This window comes from Erinaceus europaeus, chromosome 14, assembly GCF_950295315.1.
Source record: "Erinaceus europaeus chromosome 14, mEriEur2.1, whole genome shotgun sequence".
Lineage (NCBI taxonomy): Eukaryota > Metazoa > Chordata > Mammalia > Eulipotyphla > Erinaceidae > Erinaceus > Erinaceus europaeus.
In genome coordinates, this window is record NC_080175.1 from 4,374,149 (window position 1) to 4,392,447 (window position 18,299).

Consider the following 18,299-nt stretch of genomic DNA (forward strand, 5'->3'; position numbering starts at 1 on the left):
CAGGAGAGAGGAGAGGGGAGAGCAGGTGAGAGTGGGGTCTATTACCCTGCAGAGATGTGAGCTCAGGAGAGAGGAGAGGGAAGAGCAGGTGAGAGTGTGGGTCTATTACCCTGCAGAGATGTGAGCTCAGGGGAGAGGAGAGGGAAGAGCGGGTGAGAGTGGGGGTCTATTACCCTGCAGAGATGTGAGCTCAGGAGAGAGGAGAGGGAAGAGCGGGTGAGAGTGGAGTCTATTACCCTGCAGAGATGTGAGCTCAGGGGAGAGGAGAGGGAAGAGCGGGTGAGAGTGGGGTCTATTACCCTGCAGAGATGTGAGCTCAGGGGAGAGGAGAGGGAAGAGCGGGTGAGAGTGGGGTCTATTACCCTGCAGAGATGTGAGCTCAGGAGAGAGGAGAGGGGAGAGCGGGTGAGAGTGGGGGTCTATTACCCTGCAGAGATGTGAGCTCAGGAGAGAGGAGAGGGAAGAGCGGGTGAGAGTGGGGGGTCTATTACCCTGCAGAGATGTGAGCTCAGGAGAGAGGAGAGGGAAGAGCGGGTGAGAGTGGGGTCTATTACCCTGCAGAGATGTGAGCTCAGGGGAGAGGAGAGGGAAGAGCGGGTGAGAGTGGGGTCTATTACCCTGCAGAGATGTGAGCTCAGGGGAGAGGAGAGGGAAGAGCGGGTGAGAGTGGGGTCCGCTACCCTGCAGAGATGTGAGCTCAGGAGAGAGGAGAGGGGAGAGCAGGTGAGAGTGGGGTCTATTACCCTGCAGAGATGTGAGCTCAGGAGAGAGGAGAGGGAAGAGCAGGTGAGAGTGGGGTCTATTACCCTGCAGAGATGTGAGCTCAGGGGAGAGGAGAGGGAAGAGCGGGTGAGAGTGGGGTCTATTACCCTGCAGAGATGTGAGCTCAGGGGAGAGGAGAGGGAAGAGCGGGTGAGAGTGGGGGTCTATTACCCTGCAGAGATGTGAGCTCAGGGGAGAGGAGAGGGAAGAGCGGGTGAGAGTGGGGTCTATTACCCTGCAGAGATGTGAGCTCAGGGGAGAGGAGAGGGAAGAGCGGGTGAGAGTGGGGTCTATTACCCTGCAGAGATGTGAGCTCAGGAGAGAGGAGAGGGAAGAGCAGGTGAGAGTGGGGTCTATTACCCTGCAGAGATGTGAGCTCAGGAGAGAGGAGAGGGAAGAGCGGGTGAGAGTGGGGTCTATTACCCTGCAGAGATGTGAGCTCAGGGGAGAGGAGAGGGAAGAGCGGGTGAGAGTGGGGTCTATTACCCTGCAGAGATGTGAGCTCAGGAGAGAGGAGAGGGAAGAGCGGGTGAGAGTGGGGGTCTATTACCCTGCAGAGATGTGAGCTCAGGGGAGAGGAGAGGGAAGAGCGGGTGAGAGTGGGGTCCACTACCCTGCAGAGATGTGAGCTCAGGAGAGAGGAGAGGGAAGAGCAGGTGAGAGTGGGGTCCGCTACCCTGCAGAGATGTGAGCTCAGGAGAGAGGAGAGGGAAGAGCGGGTGAGAGTGGGGTCTATTACCCTGCAGAGATGTGAGCTCAGGAGAGAGGAGAGGGAAGAGCGGGTGAGAGTGGGGTCTATTACCCTGCAGAGATGTGAGCTCAGGAGAGAGGAGAGGGAAGAGCGGGTGAGAGTGGGGTCTATTACCCTGCAGAGATGTGAGCTCAGGGGAGAGGAGAGGGGAGAGCTGGTGAGAGTGGGGTCTATTACCCTGCAGAGATGTGAGCTCAGGAGAGAGGAGAGGGAAGAGCAGGTGAGAGTGGGGTCCGCTACCCTGCAGAGATGTGAGCTCAGGGGAGAGGAGAGGGGAGAGCGGGTGAGAGTGGGGTCTACTACCCTGCAGAGATGTGAGCTCAGGAGAGAGGAGAGGGAAGAGCGGGTGAGAGTGGGGTCTACTACCCTGCAGAGATGTGAGCTCAGGAGAGAGGAGAGGGAAGAGCGGGTGAGAGTGGGGTCTATTACCCTGCAGAGATGTGAGCTCAGGAGAGAGGAGAGGGAAGAGCAGGTGAGAGTGGGGTCTATTACCCTGCAGAGATGTGAGCTCAGGAGAGAGGAGAGGGAAGAGCGGGTGAGAGTGGGGTCTATTACCCTGCAGAGATGTGAGCTCAGGAGAGAGGAGAGGGAAGAGCGGGTGAGAGTGGGGTCTATTACCCTGCAGAGATGTGAGCTCAGGGGAGAGGAGAGGGAAGAGCGGGTGAGAGTGGGGGTCTATTACCCTGCAGAGATGTGAGCTCAGGGGAGAGGAGAGGAAGAGCGGGTGAGAGTGGGGTCTATTACCCTGCAGAGATGTGAGCTCAGGAGAGAGGAGAGGGAAGAGCGGGTGAGAGTGGGGTCTATTACCCTGCAGAGATGTGAGCTCAGGGGAGAGGAGAGGAAGAGCGGGTGAGAGTGGGGTCTATTACCCTGCAGAGATGTGAGCTCAGGGGAGAGGAGAGGAAGAGCGGGTGAGAGTGGGGTCTATTACCCTGCAGAGATGTGAGCTCAGGAGAGAGGAGAGGGAAGAGCGGGTGAGAGTGGGGTCTATTACCCTGCAGAGATGTGAGCTCAGGGGAGAGGAGAGGAAGAGCGGGTGAGAGTGGGGTCTATTACCCTGCAGAGATGTGAGCTCAGGAGAGAGGAGAGGGAAGAGCGGGTGAGAGTGGGGTCTATTACCCTGCAGAGATGTGAGCTCAGGAGAGAGGAGAGGGAAGAGCAGGTGAGAGTGGGAGTCTATTACCCTGCAGAGATGTGAGCTCAGGAGAGAGGAGAGGGAAGAGCGGGTGAGAGTGGGGTCTATTACCCTGCAGAGATGTGAGCTCAGGGGAGAGGAGAGGGAAGAGCGGGTGAGAGTGGGGTCTATTACCCTGCAGAGATGTGAGCTCAGGGTTGAGGAGAGGGAAGAGCGGGTGAGAGTGGGGTCTATTACCCTGCAGAGATGTGAGCTCAGGGGAGAGGAGAGGGAAGAGCGGGTGAGAGTGGGGTCTATTACCCTGCAGAGATGTGAGCTCAGGGGAGAGGAGAGGGAAGAGCAGGTGAGAGTGGGGTCTATTACCCTGCAGAGATGTGAGCTCAGGAGAGAGGAGAGGGAAGAGCGGGTGAGAGTGGAGTCTATTACCCTGCAGAGATGTGAGCTCAGGGGAGAGGAGAGGGAAGAGCGGGTGAGAGGGGGGGTCTATTAACCTGCAGAGATGTGAGCTCAGGAGAGAGGAGAGGGGAGAGCAGGTGAGAGTGGGGTCTATTACCCTGCAGAGATGTGAGCTCAGGGGAGAGGAGAGGGAAGAGCCGGTGAGAGTGGGGGTCTATTACCCTGCAGAGATGTGAGCTCAGGGGAGAGGAGAGGGAAGAGCGGGTGAGAGTGGGGTCTATTACCCTGCAGAGATGTGAGCTCAGGAGAGAGGAGAGGGAAGAGCAGGTGAGAGTGGGGTCTATTACCCTGCAGAGATGTGAGCTCAGGAGAGAGGAGAGGGAAGAGCGGGTGAGAGTGGGGTTCACTACCCTGCACTCTTGTGTTTGGGGAGATGACAAGGTGAGCTGACACCTATTTCGGGGGGATGTGACACGTACCCCACAAGCAACTTTTTTGTTGAAGACTTGTCCTCAGTTTCAAAAAGAACTTGGGACTGGGCATCCTGGGTGAGGATTGAAAATCTGGGAGTTGGGTTGGAGGGTGTTGCGGAAGTTGGGGCCCTGCTTAGGATCCACAAGGAAAGGGCTCCAGCTCAAGCACCCTGGAGCCCCCTCTGGGGTACCCTTTCTTTTGGCCCTGCGTCATCCATATTGAGGGCTTAGGGGCTTAGGGGAGCTGGGACACCACACTGCTTTCTGTGTTCACAGATGGATGGGCTCGAATGGGGCCTGGACGCTTGGGCTGAGAGTCACCAAGTACTTCTCCTGGTTTGGAGAGAAGCCATAGTCATAGTCCCAAAGGCCACACTGCCTGCATCGAACCCGAGGCCATGAAGGAACTTGGTGACATTTTTTGGTGTCACCCCAGGTTGCCTGGAAAGAGCCTTCCTCCCTGCCAGCATGTCCTATTCAGTCAAGTGCTGCTTCTAGCACTTGCCCTGCAAGCCAAGGCTGGTTTATCGGTGCCCTCGAGCAAAGATCTGACCCTTGTTTCCATTTTGAAAAACACAACCCAGCAGAATGAACACCTTCAGCATTTTCTTTGGTTTAAAAAATATTTATTTATCCCCTTTTTGTTGCCCTTGTTGTTTTATTGTTGTAGTTATTGTTGTAGTTATTATTGTTGTTGTCGTTGTTGGATAGGACAGAGAGAGATGGAGAGAGGAGGGGAAGACAGAGAGGGGGAGAGAAAGACAGACATCTGCAGACCTGCTTCACCACCTGTGAAGCGACTCCCCTGCAGGTGGGGAGCCGGGGGCTCGAACCGGGATCCTTGCGCCGGTCCCTGCGCTTTGGGCCAGCTTTCTTTCTTTCTTTTTAATGGCCTGATGTGGGAGTCTGAGATAGCTTGAACAGTGGGTCTGGCTTGAAGAGGTGGGGAGCTGGGGGCTTGAACTGGGATCTCTGCGCTGGTCTTTCTGCTTTGCTATGTGCGCTCAACCGTGTGCACTGCCACGGACCCTCCACGATGCATTCTTGACCATCTATTTATTTAGGACTTGGAGGTTGCTCACCCAGTAGGGAGCAGGCCTCACCTTGCAGAGGCGGTGGGCAGGCAGCCCAGGGCCAGAAGGAAGTTCCAGGAGTGGCAGAGCAGAGCTGTGATGTCTCTCTTCTCTGCCTCACTTCTCTCACATGTCACTCAGCCTGGAGAAGTATAATCACGGCACTAGAGGAAAAACAAGACGCTTTTCCTTAGGGAGGGGAAGAGAGAACTCTGCACGTGCAGTGCTGTGGATGCCACTCGGGGCACCGTGTGAGCCAGCCCTACTCTCTAGCAGAGCCGCCTCCCTGCTCAAAATAGTCACAGGGTCTTTTAGTCTCCATGGCGATGGCTGCTGAGGGGGTGGCAGGGAGTGGCACCTGAGTTCCCTCTTTGGTGTACTGAGTGGGTCTGACTGGGTGTTGAGGAGTTCCAGGTAGTGATGGAGGGATTGGCAGGAATTGGGCTCCAGGGAAGACCTGAGCCTGACAGGAGCCCGGGAAGGTTCTGGAAGGCCCACGGATGTCCATCTGCAGGCCTGGGGGGGGGGGGAGTTGCAGTGGCCGGTCCTGGTCACTGGGGCAGAGGTGACAGACATCTTAGGAAGCACAGGGATCTGTGTGGTTCTCTCTGTAAGGCTCAGTATAGGGGGAGACCTGTCCCTGCACCCTGGGTCTGTCTCACAGCCTCTCCCCTGGGGTCCCCTTTGCAAGTGGTTTTTTGGGGGGAGGGTTGCAGCCTCCAGGTAGCCCCCCCGGGTCCTGGAACCATAGTCAGTGGCTCTAAGCTCTGCTTACAGGAACAAGGAACCTTTGGTCTGGCACCTCCGGGGGACGTGGAACTACAGTGGGAGAAGGCTCGGGGTCCTGGCACTGGGCCATTCAGGCTGTGTCGAATCGCCTGCCCTCCCTCCGCTTCTTGCCGGGTAGAAACTCAACACTGGCGGGGAGGAATTGAACCCCCACCGCCAAGCACCTCCCCTAGCCTAGCACCTCTGAACAGTACCCCAGAACCCATGGCTTCTATTCCACTCATAAGCCCCCTCATCCCTGTTCCCAGAAGCCCCTGTCCTGTCTCCCCGCCACCTCGCTGTGCTAGGGTCCTCCAGATCTTTGGACTTCCTTACAGAGCTGTCCTCTACACTGTGACCCAGGAAGGGACACAGACTAGGAGGTGAGCCCTGGGTGCTGGGGAGTGGGGAGTCCCGTGGGTCAGCTAAACATAATGCACTTAAAAAAAATAATTTTATTGTTATTTATTTGGGGAGAGAAATTGAGAGGGGAATAGGAGATGGAGGAGAGAGACAGAGAGATACCTGCAGACCTGCTTCACCGCTCATGGAACTTTCCCCCTGCAGGTGGGGCCTGGGGGCCAGTCCCCAGATGTACCACCACCCAGCCCCTTAGAATGCATTTATTTTTTAGGGGGTAGAGCCTCAGGCATAAGAATCTCTGCATAACCATTATGCTATCTACCTCTGCCCTTCTCTTTATTTCCTTTTCCTGACAAAGATCCAATGAGAAAAGCACTCAGAGAAACACCACAACACTGCTCAGTTCAAGCTCACCAAAGCGCCAGGGATCAAACTGGGTCCTTGAAGGAACAGGCACGAGTGTCTTTTTTTTTTTTTTAATATTTTATTTATTTCTGAGAAAGATAGGAGGAGAAAGAAAGAACCAGACATCATTCTGGCACATGTGCTGCTGGGGATCAAACTCATGACCTCATGCTTGAGAGTACAAAGCTTTACCACTGCATTACCTCCCGGACCACAGGCATGAGTGTCTTTTGCAGAACTCCTAAGATAGCTCCTAAGCCCAAGGTCTCCTTATTTTAAATATTTGTATTTTGTTGTATTATTATATTTAACTGATGAGAGAGATACAAAGAGAATGATGCTAACCATTAATGTTTTATGTAGAGACTGGGAAATAGCTCGGCCGATAGGGAGCAGGCCTTAGCTTGCAGGAGGAGCTGGGATCTACCCCAGCACCAGGGAGCTCTGCTTATAGTGGAGGCACAGGGCTGTTTGGGATCTGCCTCATTGCACTCAGCACACCCAGTGCTGCCCATGGCTGGAGCTGAGTGTCCCTGTAACTGTGAGGAACTTGGGGACGCCTACTGCTGGGCCAGGCCCTGGGCACAGCTCCTGCATTGGGTCCCTTGACTGTCCGCAGGCGAGATGCGGCTACCTCCCTCTTCAGCTGTGTGTGGAGGATGCCAGCTAGGGAGCAGAACTCTCCAAGGCTCTGCCTCCCACAGTCATGCTCACTGGAAGCCAGTCTCTGAACTTGTAGATTGGTCTCTGCAGAAAGAGCCCAGAATCCAGCATTTCAGCACCACGCTGTGGGTGTCTGCATTGAAACAGAGCCACTAGGCACCTGACTGAGCACACGTATTACCATGTTCGAGGACCTGGGTTCAAGGCCCCATTCTCCACCTGTGGCTGGGGGAAGCCTCTCAAGTGGTGAAGAAGGGCTAAGTGCCTTTCCCTCTTCCCTTTCCTCTCTAGTTCCCCTCCCTCAATTTTTCTCTATCTAAAATAGAAATACGGCCACTAGGCAAGTGATCAGACTGGGGTTCCAGCCTCTCCTGGGCTGTGTATGTGTATGAGAGGGCTGCTATGTAATTCTCAGCCCCCACCTCACCCCTGCCTGTCCATGGCTTGACTTGCAAATGTCTCTGCTCCCAGAACTGACCATCTCTATACAGCCCCCCATCCCCATCATGCCTAGTGGCTTGTCTTCTGCAGGGTCCAAGGTGAGACCGGCATTTCCTCCCGGATGTGGCTGTTCCCTGTAACGGGAAGAGAGGCAGCTCCAGGGTGTCACCAAGTGTGACAAGAACTGGCCTTGGGGGACCACAGACAGGAAATGGGGTGTCGGACTGGCACTGTCCCTGGGTCTTTCCTGACCAGGGTCCCCGGAAGGTGCTGTGCCTGGTGCCAAGGTTCCTCCGCACAGGACAATGGCAGTGACCTGGGCAGGTGGGTGGACGCTGGCCCAAGGCTGGGGAGAGCCCCGCCTGCCTCCTGTTGCTTCTGGAACATTCTGTAGGGGGCAGGGTCTGGAAGCTGTGCCTTTGCATTTCTGGTTCCTTCAGGCTTCATCGTTTTCCTCCCTGACTTGATTGAGGTCCTCATTATAGCCTGGGCTGGGGGTGCCTCAGAAGGTATCAGAGACACTGGGCTCCCTGAGGACCGGGCCTGATGCAGGTTCTCCCCATCACAGCCTCTGCCCATGTCCACCCCCTCCTTGCAGGCTGGCGAAGAGGCAGGCTTGGACTTGAACTTCTCGTGTTTCATGGTTCCTGCCTGTAGTACAGGCCTGCAGGGCATTGCATGCTGGGGCTGGTGTGTAGGATTCCAGGGAGCCCCCACCCCACTTTTCCTGTATCAGGGTGCTGCAGGAGATGGGGGGTGGTGGTGGTGGGGTGGCACTAGTGGGATGTTGGCTTCTGCGAGTATGCACCTTTGCTCAGACTCAGTCTGGGGGAGGCCTGGGGTGAATGCTGAGTCCCAGGTCTGCACAGGGACGTGTGGCCCTCCCTGACCTGGGGCAACTGAGTCCCCCTCCCCTCCTGCTGTGCCCCAGCCTGGCCAGAGAGGGGTACTCTTCCTAGCTGGGGTGATCTTGCCCTGCCTCTGTGTGCTTGCATGCCCCCTCCCATGTCCTCAGGAACCCCCCCCACACACACACACCTCCTTGAACACTGTTCAGTTTGCATCATCTGGATCTGTGCTTTTTAAATTTTTTAATAATCAAATTGCTGTGGATGAATTTTTATTTTTAAATTTTTTATTATCTTTATTTATTTGTTGGACAGAGACAGCCAGCAATCGAGAGGGAAGGGGGTGATAGAGAGGGAGAGAGAAAGACAGACAGACAGACACCTATAGCACTGCTTCACCACTCGAAAAGCTTTCCCCTTCCAGGTGGGGACCGGGGGCTCGAACCCGGGTCTTTGGACATTGTAACATGTGGGCTCAACCAGGTGCGCCACCACCCGGCCCCTTTAAAGCAATATGGTTGTTGGTCCTTGTGTAGAACTGCTGCGTTTTCTGCAGATCACTCTCAGGCCCAGCCTAGGTCCTCCTCCACCATGGTGATCCAGGACCTGTTTCTTTTAACGCCGTGCTCTGTGTGTCTGGCCATGAGGCAAGGGCTCCATCTGAGAGCAGTGCTTTCTTCTCCTCCTTTCTTTGTTGCGTGTGAGAGCAGAGATATTGAGACAGAATTTGTTACATAAGAATCTTGCACCTCTCTTCGCAGCACACACAAGAGCCATTCAAATGGATGTGCTCTGAGTCTTCTTTTTTCTTTCTGAATGAATAGATGGTGGGTAGTTCTGTTGTTGCAACCTCTGGTGAGGCAAAAAATATTGATCTATTTATGGGGGGTGGGTGGGAGAGACCAGAGCAGGACTCTGGTGTGAGGCGGTGCTGGGGATTGAACCTGCAGAGTCGGGGGGCCCAGGATGTGCAGACTGGTGTCATGACAGGCTGAGCTAGTTTCTCTGGTCCTGGGTTATTTATTTCTGATGATTTCCAGCAAGCCATCCTTGTGGAAGAGGCCTGACAAAGAGGCTGTGTGACATAGGACAGAGACCTCTCTGTGAGTTTGCTAAACACAGGTCCCAGGGCGGAAGCCTCGGGATGGTGATCAAGGTCACAGGCCAGCCCTTCTAGAACCTTCTGCTGCCAGGCTTCTCATCTGGAACGTTTCCCCCAGTCCTCCCTGCCTGCAGGCTCCTCCCTCCACTCCAGAGAAGGTGAGAGGTGACGGTGGCTCTTCCTGGACCTGTCACCAGCTGGTTTTGTGCTTCAGTTCTCATGAATTGAGGTGAGAGGTCTGGGAGCTCTGACATGAAATATCTGGATATTGCCTCATACATCACCTGCAGCTGCATGTGTAGACACACCCTCTCATGAAACGGGAAGAACCCACTCTGCTGGTGTGGAGTGGAAGATAGTAAAGGCCCCTGGGACTCGATCTAGCCGCTCAATTGCCTGACAGGGCAACCTGAAAGTCAGCCTGGCTCAGTGGTTATAGCAGAAGACATGCAAGCCTGAGGTCCTAGGTTTGATCCCCCACACTGTTTATGCTGGAGGGATGCTCTGCTTCTCTCTCCCTTGCAAGATTTTGTGAAAAAGACAGATTGAGGGCAGGGGTAGATAACATAATGGTTATGCAAAGAGACTCTGATGCCTGAGGCTCTGAAATCCCAGGTTCAAGCCCTTGCTTGAACCATAAATCAGAGCTGATCAGTGCTCTGGGTAGGGGGAGAGAGAGAGAGGGAGAAGGAGGAAGAATCTTTATGTGGGACAAACTAGGGGGGACTCTCAGGTCCCTGGATTGGCTCTGAGCTGCTTCTCTGGAAGCTTTCATGCCCAGCTGGAGCTGGAGTGAGGGCATTCTCAGGAGGCCGGGCAGAACTGGCCTCACCTTGCTTGCTCCTCTCCATCCCTCCCATTCACAGTGGAATGAATTGGCCTGAACATGTTCCACCGAGCTACTGGGGACTCATCCAAAGACATGGATTAAACTATTAACTGGAGAAGAGGCACAGATTGCCTGTCTTTGAAGAATGTGCCTGATTTGTCCTGTGAGGCTCTCAAAGAGAGCCCAGAGGAGGTGCTGCCCTGTGGGGGTGCCTGGCGCTTCCTCCCTGTCTCCCCCCACCCCACCCCTGGCAGGCAGAGGGGGTCCTGCAAGCTGGTTGATGACCTGGGGTGTCGGCTCAGTTCCTCTGCTAAGCTGTGGAGCCCTTGGGGGGTGGCCGGGGGGATCGGATGCTGGTGCGGTGGTTGGAGTTGGATCAGAGGAGCAGAATGACCCCTTGCTACCAACTCCCCCACCAAAGGTCTGGGGGCTCTGGGGTCAGGGAGAGGAGCAGTGTCTGAGATGAAGCTGTCCCACTGAGCCAAGAAGGGGGGTGATCAGGGTGAGGGGTCCCACCCCCCCAGACCACCACCAAGTGTAACTGTCTTCATCTCTTTCTTCAGTTGCCAAGTGAGAGCTTCTCAGGTGTGTGTGTGTGGGGGGGGTGTGGGTGTGGGGGGGAATCTTTGGAAGTTTACTTCTTTACTTATTTATTTTTAAGTTTTTTGTATTATTGTTATGCCCAGAGGTCGAGTCCCGATCTCACGCAAAGAAGAACAGAATCACATGCAATAGCAAGAGCCTTTATTGGCCAGCTTAAGCTTGGGCCGCCAACACCCTTCTACGCAAGGGGAGAGGGGAGAGTCTGTGACCCTGATCACTTCTCATCCCACCTTTTTATAGTTAGCACAGGGTGAGTACAGGTGGAAATATTTACATGGAACAAGGAACAGTTGGTTTTGGGTTAACGGCTGTTCTCAATATTCGGGGCTTTTCTCTAACCTTCACATTATCTTTATTTATGTACTGGAAAGAGATAGCCAGAAATCAAGAGGGGAGGGGGAGAGAGAGATAAAGAGACCTACAACACTGCTTCATGACTTGCAAAGCTTTCCCCCTGCAGGTGGGGGTGGGGTCTTGAATCCTGCTCCTTTGCACTGTACCATGCACTCAACCAGGTGCGCTGCCACTCAGCCCCTCTTTATATATATATATTTTTTATTTTAACTTTCCCCTCTGGGTTTTGCAGCTGCAAAGGGAGTGACAAACTGAAAAACTGAGTTATCCCACAAACAGGCTCAGCGATGTCCTGACTTGTTGGGTTCCCAGAAGGTGAAACTCACCCAGGGAGAGATAGCTGTGACAAGAGCAGCCCAGCTGGCCCTGTGGCCGGATCACATTTCTTCACAAGAGCAGGAGGACCGAGGGCTGGTGATGGAGGCGAAAGCAGTGGCAGAGTCTAGCCTGTGGTGAGGGTGGAGGCCCTGGGTTCGAGGCCTAGCTCTAAAGCCTGACTCCTAAGTACCCTGGATACTCTTTTTAAAAATTGATTTAATAATGATCGATAAGACCATAGGACAAGAGGGGTACAATTCCACACAATACCCACCACTAGAGCTCCATATCCCATCCCCTCCCTTGGAAGCTTTCCTATTCTTTACCTTCTGCATGCACTCACGGTCATTATGGGGTGCAGAAGGTGGAAGGTTTGGCTTCTGCAACTGTTTCTCTGTTGGACATGGGTGTTGGCAGGTTATCAACAACCCCAGCCTGTCTCTTATCTTTTTCCTAGTGTGGCAGGGCTCTAGAGTGGTGGGATTCCAGGGTACAGTGGTCAGGTCACCTGCCCAGGGATGTCAGGATGGTGTCATGGTAGCATCTGCAACTTGGTGGCTGAAAAGCATTAAGATATAAAGCAGAACAAATTGTTTAATAATCTAGCAGGTGAGATTTGGGGTCTCCATTTTGGAGAAAGCTAGTAAGTAGAAAGCTAGTAAGTAGGTCTATTTTAGGTATATTCCTAAATTTTGCTAAATTTTGCCTGAGAAAGTGACTTTACTAATTTTTGCCTGAGCCCGGCAGCTAACATGCAGGTGGGCTAAAGGCATTGTCTGGGGAGATGGTGTCAGAGTTGGAAATAGGACTAGACAGCAGGATCTGGGCAGAGAGCAGGTCCCAAGTATGGGAAAAATATATATTGTTAACTGTAAACCCCATGGATCTGATCTGGGGCCCATATTCAGCGCAGGAGTGGGTGTGACCTCTGCATCCCTGTAGGTCTGAGCTCACACTCTGTGGTCACGGCTGGGAACATTCTAGGCTGCACTCATGGCAGGACCCAGTCTCCCTGGAGTGCCAGAGTGTGTTTGTTGAGCCAGCCTTCCTTCGGAGGATGGAGCAGTTCCTGCCAATTGTAGCTTCCCCCCTTCCCAGTCCCCAGTCTCCTTTTCCCAGAAGTGCCAGTAGACCCTTCAAATTAATTACATGGAGGACTCCTTGAGCCACACAGATAATCGGTCTCCTGTCGCTCACTCCTGAGAACCCACGCTGGGGCCCTGAGCCAGGGAGAGGGAAGGACAGAGATGGATGGAGGGAGTCGGCTGGGATTTGTCCTCACTGCTCCATGCTTTTGAAACCTTTCCAAACTTCCTTTGCAGGGAAGGCATGAAAGCCACCCAGCTGAGGGGGAGGAGGCTGGAAGGGGTAAGGGGAGGAGGAGGCTTTTCTTTCCTTCTTTCCTTTTGTCTTCACTCTCTCCCAGGTCTGGGATTTCAGAGCCCCTGAGCTGAGACATTGTGTCTTCTAAGGACATTCAACCTTTCTCCCAAGAGTGCTGAGAACCGGGCCTGGGCCAGAGCAAAATAAAATGGGCAGTGTGCGGAGTCAGGGGGAACATGTGAGATGTCTGTCCACAGATCAGGACCCCAGAAACTCCTGGGGTGGCGGTGGGGGGTTTAATTCCAGATTGTGCCAGTGTTTTCTTGAGGATGGAGCTAGGGGAGGCAGGATGGCACACTGGGGCTTGGGAATGAGCCCCCAAAGTTGTTGTTTCTGGTTTGGTGGAGAGGGGCAGTGGGGAGGGGCTCTTTGTGGGTGCCAGGGTCCCCTGGCCAGGGCCTGCTGCGAGGCCCAGAGCCACAGGGATTTCAGTTTTTCAGAGAGCTGCTGCAGGAGGAAGCATCTAGCACCTGCAGAGACTAAAATTCTGTTTTGAATACCCAAACCAGGAACACTCCCCATCACGACTTCTCTGTTTGTGGTGTTGTGGCCTGGTCACTTGGGGGGTGCTGTCCACCCTTCTGTCTACTTGGGGGTGGGGGAAATGGGGGGCACTTGTCAAAGTGAACCAGAGAGATTCCTGTCCATTCTAGTTAAAAAGAAAGTGAGAGAGAGAGGGAGAGGGAGAGGGAGAGGGAGAGGGAGAGGGAGAGGGAGAGGGAGAGGGAGAGGGACAGGGAGAGGGAGAGGGACAGGGAGAGGGAGAGGGAAGAGAGAAAGACAGAAAAGAGAGGAGAGATTTCACAGCACTGCTCCACTGTCTTTGGAGCTCTCCTAGTGCTACCTTCCATGGTGCTCCCGTGTAGTGCTGGGGCTTGAACCCAGAGCCTCACCCAATGTAAAGCCTGTTCCCTGAGCCATCTCCCAGCTGCTCAGTGACTTCTGTGTCTGCAGGCTTGGCTGGGCCAGCCGGCCACCACCACCCCTCCTGTGGGGAGGACAGTGAGGTGTCGGGCACATGGGGACCCCTCTGGAAATCTGGGCCTGGGGACCCATGCCCTGTCACCTCTGCCCAATTCTCACAGCCAAATCAAGTCTCTGCTGAGTGGAGAAGCTGCAAAACCACTCCTGCGCACGGACAACACCGGGTGGGGCCAGGGCTCCCTGTGTCTCAGCTCTGACTTGGTTCCCTCTTTGCTCACAGGAGTTCTGATGTACCTCCGTGGTGCTTTCTAAGGTCAAGCCAGGGGTGGAAGAGAGAGGCTTTTAGCTCCAGGCCACAGCCAGCACATGCACCCCTCCGTCTGTCCCCAGCAAGGACCTCTCTGGAGAATGTGGAAGTGCAGATGGCTGGAGTGACTGGGGCAGAGCCCTGTGGGGTGCTCAGCCTCTGCCTCCTCAAACCCCCCAAACCTCCCTGTGGTGCCTGCAGCCAGCGGGAGCAGGCCAGGAGCTTGACTTTTGAGGAGGCTTGAGGCTGACCCTCCGTGGTTCGTCTGGCCAGTCCTCTGCTTTCTTCTCAGCCCCGAGCGCTCTCTCTGAGCTCAGCGTGGAAACATGCTCCTTGTCCCCCCACCCACTCTGCCAATGAATATTCTAGAAGAACTGCACCTTTATGCCCATTGCCTCTGGAGACCTGTCAGCTCAGGGTGCTGCCAGCCCAGGGCAGCTTCCTAAAGGTTAATTAAGACCCAGTGCGGCTCTTCCTTCAAAATATTAGAGTAAAATGGTTTGATGAGCTATCACCCTTCCCTTTCCTCCTGCCACAGGGCAGATGTAAATGCTTTCCCTAAATGAAGTGATTTATTTAAATCCATTTGGATTTCTTTTTCTTTTCTTTTTTTAAGTTTCCTGGGTCTTCTGCTTTACAGCTACTGTAATTTAATAAATTTTTCCTCAGGTGAAATGGGATACCTCTTCTCCATCTTACGCTGAGGGGACATTCAGCTACCGAATCTAGAGTGGGCTTTCAGGGGCTCTGTTACAAATGGCCTGCTAATGATGCCGGGGGCTGGGGTTAATAGGGGGCAGCCCAGCCCCGGGGCCGGGTAATTGGACGCTTCTATTTAGGGAGTAAAGGATGCTGACGCCTGTGAACAGTGGCTACAGGTCCCGGCCACTGCTGTGTGATAGGGACAGCCACTGGGCACAGGCTGGGACAATCTCTGAAATGCCACACCTGAATGGGGGAGTCCCCAGGGTCCCGGGTAAGCGGAGCCGGCTGTTCCACAATGTGACATTCCAGACAGGAGCTGAGGTGGTTCTTTTCTTTTCTTTTCTTTTCTTTTCTTTTCTTTTCTTTTCTTTTCTTTTCTTTTCTTTTCTTTTTCTTTTCTTCTTCTTCTCTCTCTCTCTTTTTCTTTCTTAAGGACGAGCTACCTGAGGAAATGTTCTGAAGGACCAGTGTTGGACAGTGTGTGGCTGGCTGGGAAGGCAGGCACAGTGTTGCCTTGTCTCTGCACACAGTGATGTCCATGGTGATTTCCTGCATCTACTGAGTTAAGTGTGTGTGGGGGGGTGCTGCTGGGGGTGTCCTGGAGAGGCAGGGAGAAGGGAGAGCAAGAAGAGAGGGAGAGAGGGAGAGAGAGAGAGAGAGAGGACTCTGCCCAGCAAAGAGGAGAATGGACGGCCGACTGTAGGGGAGTCAAAGCTTATTTGAGGGTCTGGATCTTCTGCACCTGTACAGTGCACCTGCTTTGCCCAGCGTAGGAGCCGGCTTCTAGCAGCTTCGTCTGCCAGGGTCTCTTTCCTCCCCTCCCTCTGTCTCTCTGTCTATCTCTCTCTCTGGCCACCTGAAGAAAGCCACCTTGGAGCAGTAAAGCCCTGGTATTATGATAAAAGAGATTATTTGCCAGTGTGTGTGTGTGTGTGTTGCCCACCTGCTGAAGTGCACGTAGTACGAAGTGTAATGGATTCGTGCTAGGATCTGGGTTCAAGTCCCCCACTCCCCACCTGCAGGGGGAGTCACTTCAGAAGCAGTGAAGTGGGTCTGCAGGTATCTGTCTTTAACTCCCCCCTCCTCAATGTCTCTCTGTCCTATCAAAAAAAAAAAAAAAGGCTGCCAGGAGCAGTGGATTCGTAGTGCTAACACCGAGCCCTGGTGATAACCCTGGGGGCAGAAATCAATAAATAGCTAAAAAGATTATTTAGGTGAGAGGTCAGCCAGTTAGTTGCCTTTTCCCTTGGGGGATGGGTGTGAGGTAGGAAGCCGGCAGCCTCTTTCCCTGGCCACTGTTCCTGGGCTCTGGGCAGGGGGCAGAGGAGGTGCTATGCTCATGTTTCTGGAGCTGGGAGAAGGGGCTTGGGGGGAGGGTCTCTGGAATTGTAAGCTCCTTTTTTTGGTGATGGTGGGGGCGACACATGGGATGGGAGGTATGGCTTCTGGAAGCATGTGCTCACATGCTCTGGCTGGCCTGATAGTCTCTGTCCACCTGTCTGTCCATCCAGGAAGCTCTGGATTGAGTCTGTCTCTCCACCGCACCCCACCTCCCGAGAGAGGGAGGGAGTGTTGTTTGCTTCCTTTGTCTCTAAGTGGAAGCCTGTGTTTATTCCCTGTCTAGCAATGTTTGCCCATGTGCTACACTGAGTCCAGACTGGGCACATTCTTGTCTGGGAGCTTCAAAGACAATCTTTATTTAATTAGACAGGGAAGTGGACCTTTTGAAGCCAGAAAAGCAGAAAGGTACAAACTGGTTCCCCTCTGAGACCCCTAATGTCCCCCCCCAGCCCGGCCTCCTTTCTGACATCGAAAAACATGTTTTCCTGGCTCCGGACCATGGCTCCAAGTGGGGGAGCTTTGCCCTTTTGTTTCTTTCTCAGAAAGAATTGTTGGCGCCATGGGGAGGCTCCGGGGTGATGGATCCAGTTCAAGGCAGAAGTTCAAGCCCTGAGGCTCCAGAGTCCCTTCTTCCTGGCCCCTGGTCCAGTCTCAGAGCAATGTCCAGCCCCGGGTCAGTGTTCTGGGAACTGCCTGGCTCAGTCCTCTTGATGGCTTCTTGTGACATCGATGGGTGTTCAAGATGGCTTGTACGCTGGGGGATTTGTGGGTATGACCTCCTCCCGCAGAGTTACTGGTGGCCCACGGTCTGTGCAAGTCCTCTGAGTGAGCTCTGCCAGGCTCTGTCTCTGTCTGACTTTATGTCTTGATGAAACCAGGGACCTTTCTGTCCAAAGGATGGGCGCCCTGCTGGTTCTGACTGTCTGGTCTTTCAGCCACTGTGAGGAGGCTTTCATGGGGAGGGGTGTTGGTAATTGATACTCCCCCCCCCCCCTTTTCTGGGGACTTCAATGACTGGAGGTTAGCCAGCTGCCCTTGGGAATAATTCTCACATGCTGAGGAATGAGAATGAGAATGAGAATGTGGCAGGCTCTCCTTTAGTTATTTTTGTGTGTGTCTGTAGAACCAGGGCCTTGCACATGCTTGCTTTCAGCATCCCCCTCCCCACCCCCCAGTTTTTCCTTCAGCTAGAGAGGGTGAGAAACCACCACATTGGAGCTTCCCCTGGTTCTGCAGTGCTCCCATGTGGTGCCAGGGCTCCAACAGGGCAGGTCACATAATCGGCTCAGTCCTCTGAGCTGTCTCTACGGCTCTGCCATCTTGGATTCCACCCGATGACGAAACATCACAGTCGTAGCCTTGGTGGAGGACTCCCGCCTGCAGGCCTGCGGGGGTGTGGCGCCTGATTTAGTGAGGGGTCAGCTCAGGACTGGAGGCGGCAGGCAGCAGAGGAATCCTTCTCTCATTTAATCGCTTATTCACTTCAAGTCAGGCGGTTTTTTTTTTTTCTTTTCTTTAATAGGATCTACTCTACTGAAGGAGAGAATTGCTTCTGTGTTTCTGAGTCCTTGTTAACTCTCCTTCCTAGACTGATATCAAGCTCAGCTAGGTGCCGGGTGCTGGGTGCTGGAAGCTGGGTTGGAACCCATGTGCCTCCTACCCCCCCCCTTCCCAACCATCTCAACTGCATTTGCTTGGTTGACTTAAAGGAGCTGGTATTTCAGTGCATCCTTGGAATTCCTAGCCCCTGGCACTTCTTGAACCCGAGGATGAGGGTGCAGGATGGGGTTCAGGGACGCCGTCACCAGTAGGGTTTGTGTGTGTGGTGCAGGGAATCTGTGGGGCTGGGCAGTAATGCACTTAGTTGAGCACATGCGTTACCATGCACAAGGACCCGGGTTCAAGTCCCTGGTCTCCATCTGCAGGGGGCAGACTTCATGAGTGGTGAAGCAGGGTTGCAGGTGTCTCTGTCTCTCTCTCTCTTTATCTCCTTCTTCCCTCTCAATTTCTCTCTGTCTCTATCCAATAAATAAATAATAAAATATCAGGAATCTGACATGGTGTCCACAGCCCAGATCCAGTTGTGTGTGGTGGCACCCCAAAGCCCACTGCCAAGGACCCAAGCCGTCTCCCTCTGTCCCTTTTCTGAGTTTCTGTCACTTGCTGGTGAACCAGAGGCTCAGGCTCAGAAGCAGGAAGGGGGACACCTGGGGGCGGGTGGGTAGCTTAGTGCCAGTGCACAGGCCTGCATGCCCGAGACCCCAGTACCCCCACCTGATCCCTAGCACCCCCGTATGGTCAAGCAGAGGGATGTTGTGATGTCTCTCATTCTGCCTCTCTTGGATAGGGGCTGGG

The 18,299-nt window shown here is 54.0% G+C and overlaps 1 protein-coding gene across 9 annotated transcripts in view; it reads left to right on the plus strand.

The window, feature by feature from the left end:
- The window catches only part of CHST15 (carbohydrate sulfotransferase 15), a 69,555-nt gene that overhangs the window by 23,703 nt on the left and 27,553 nt on the right, over window positions 1-18,299 (plus strand). Inside the window, exon 1 of one of the 9 annotated variants that reach the window (XM_060171111.1) lies at window positions 11,283-11,418. The exons of 7 other annotated variants lie outside the window; for them this stretch is intronic. The gene's annotated coding sequence lies outside the window, so the exon portion shown is untranslated. Of the gene's footprint in view, window positions 1-11,282; window positions 11,419-13,879; window positions 13,905-18,299 lie in introns of those variants that run through there. One more of the 9 variants, XM_060171113.1, reaches the window with a different exon arrangement.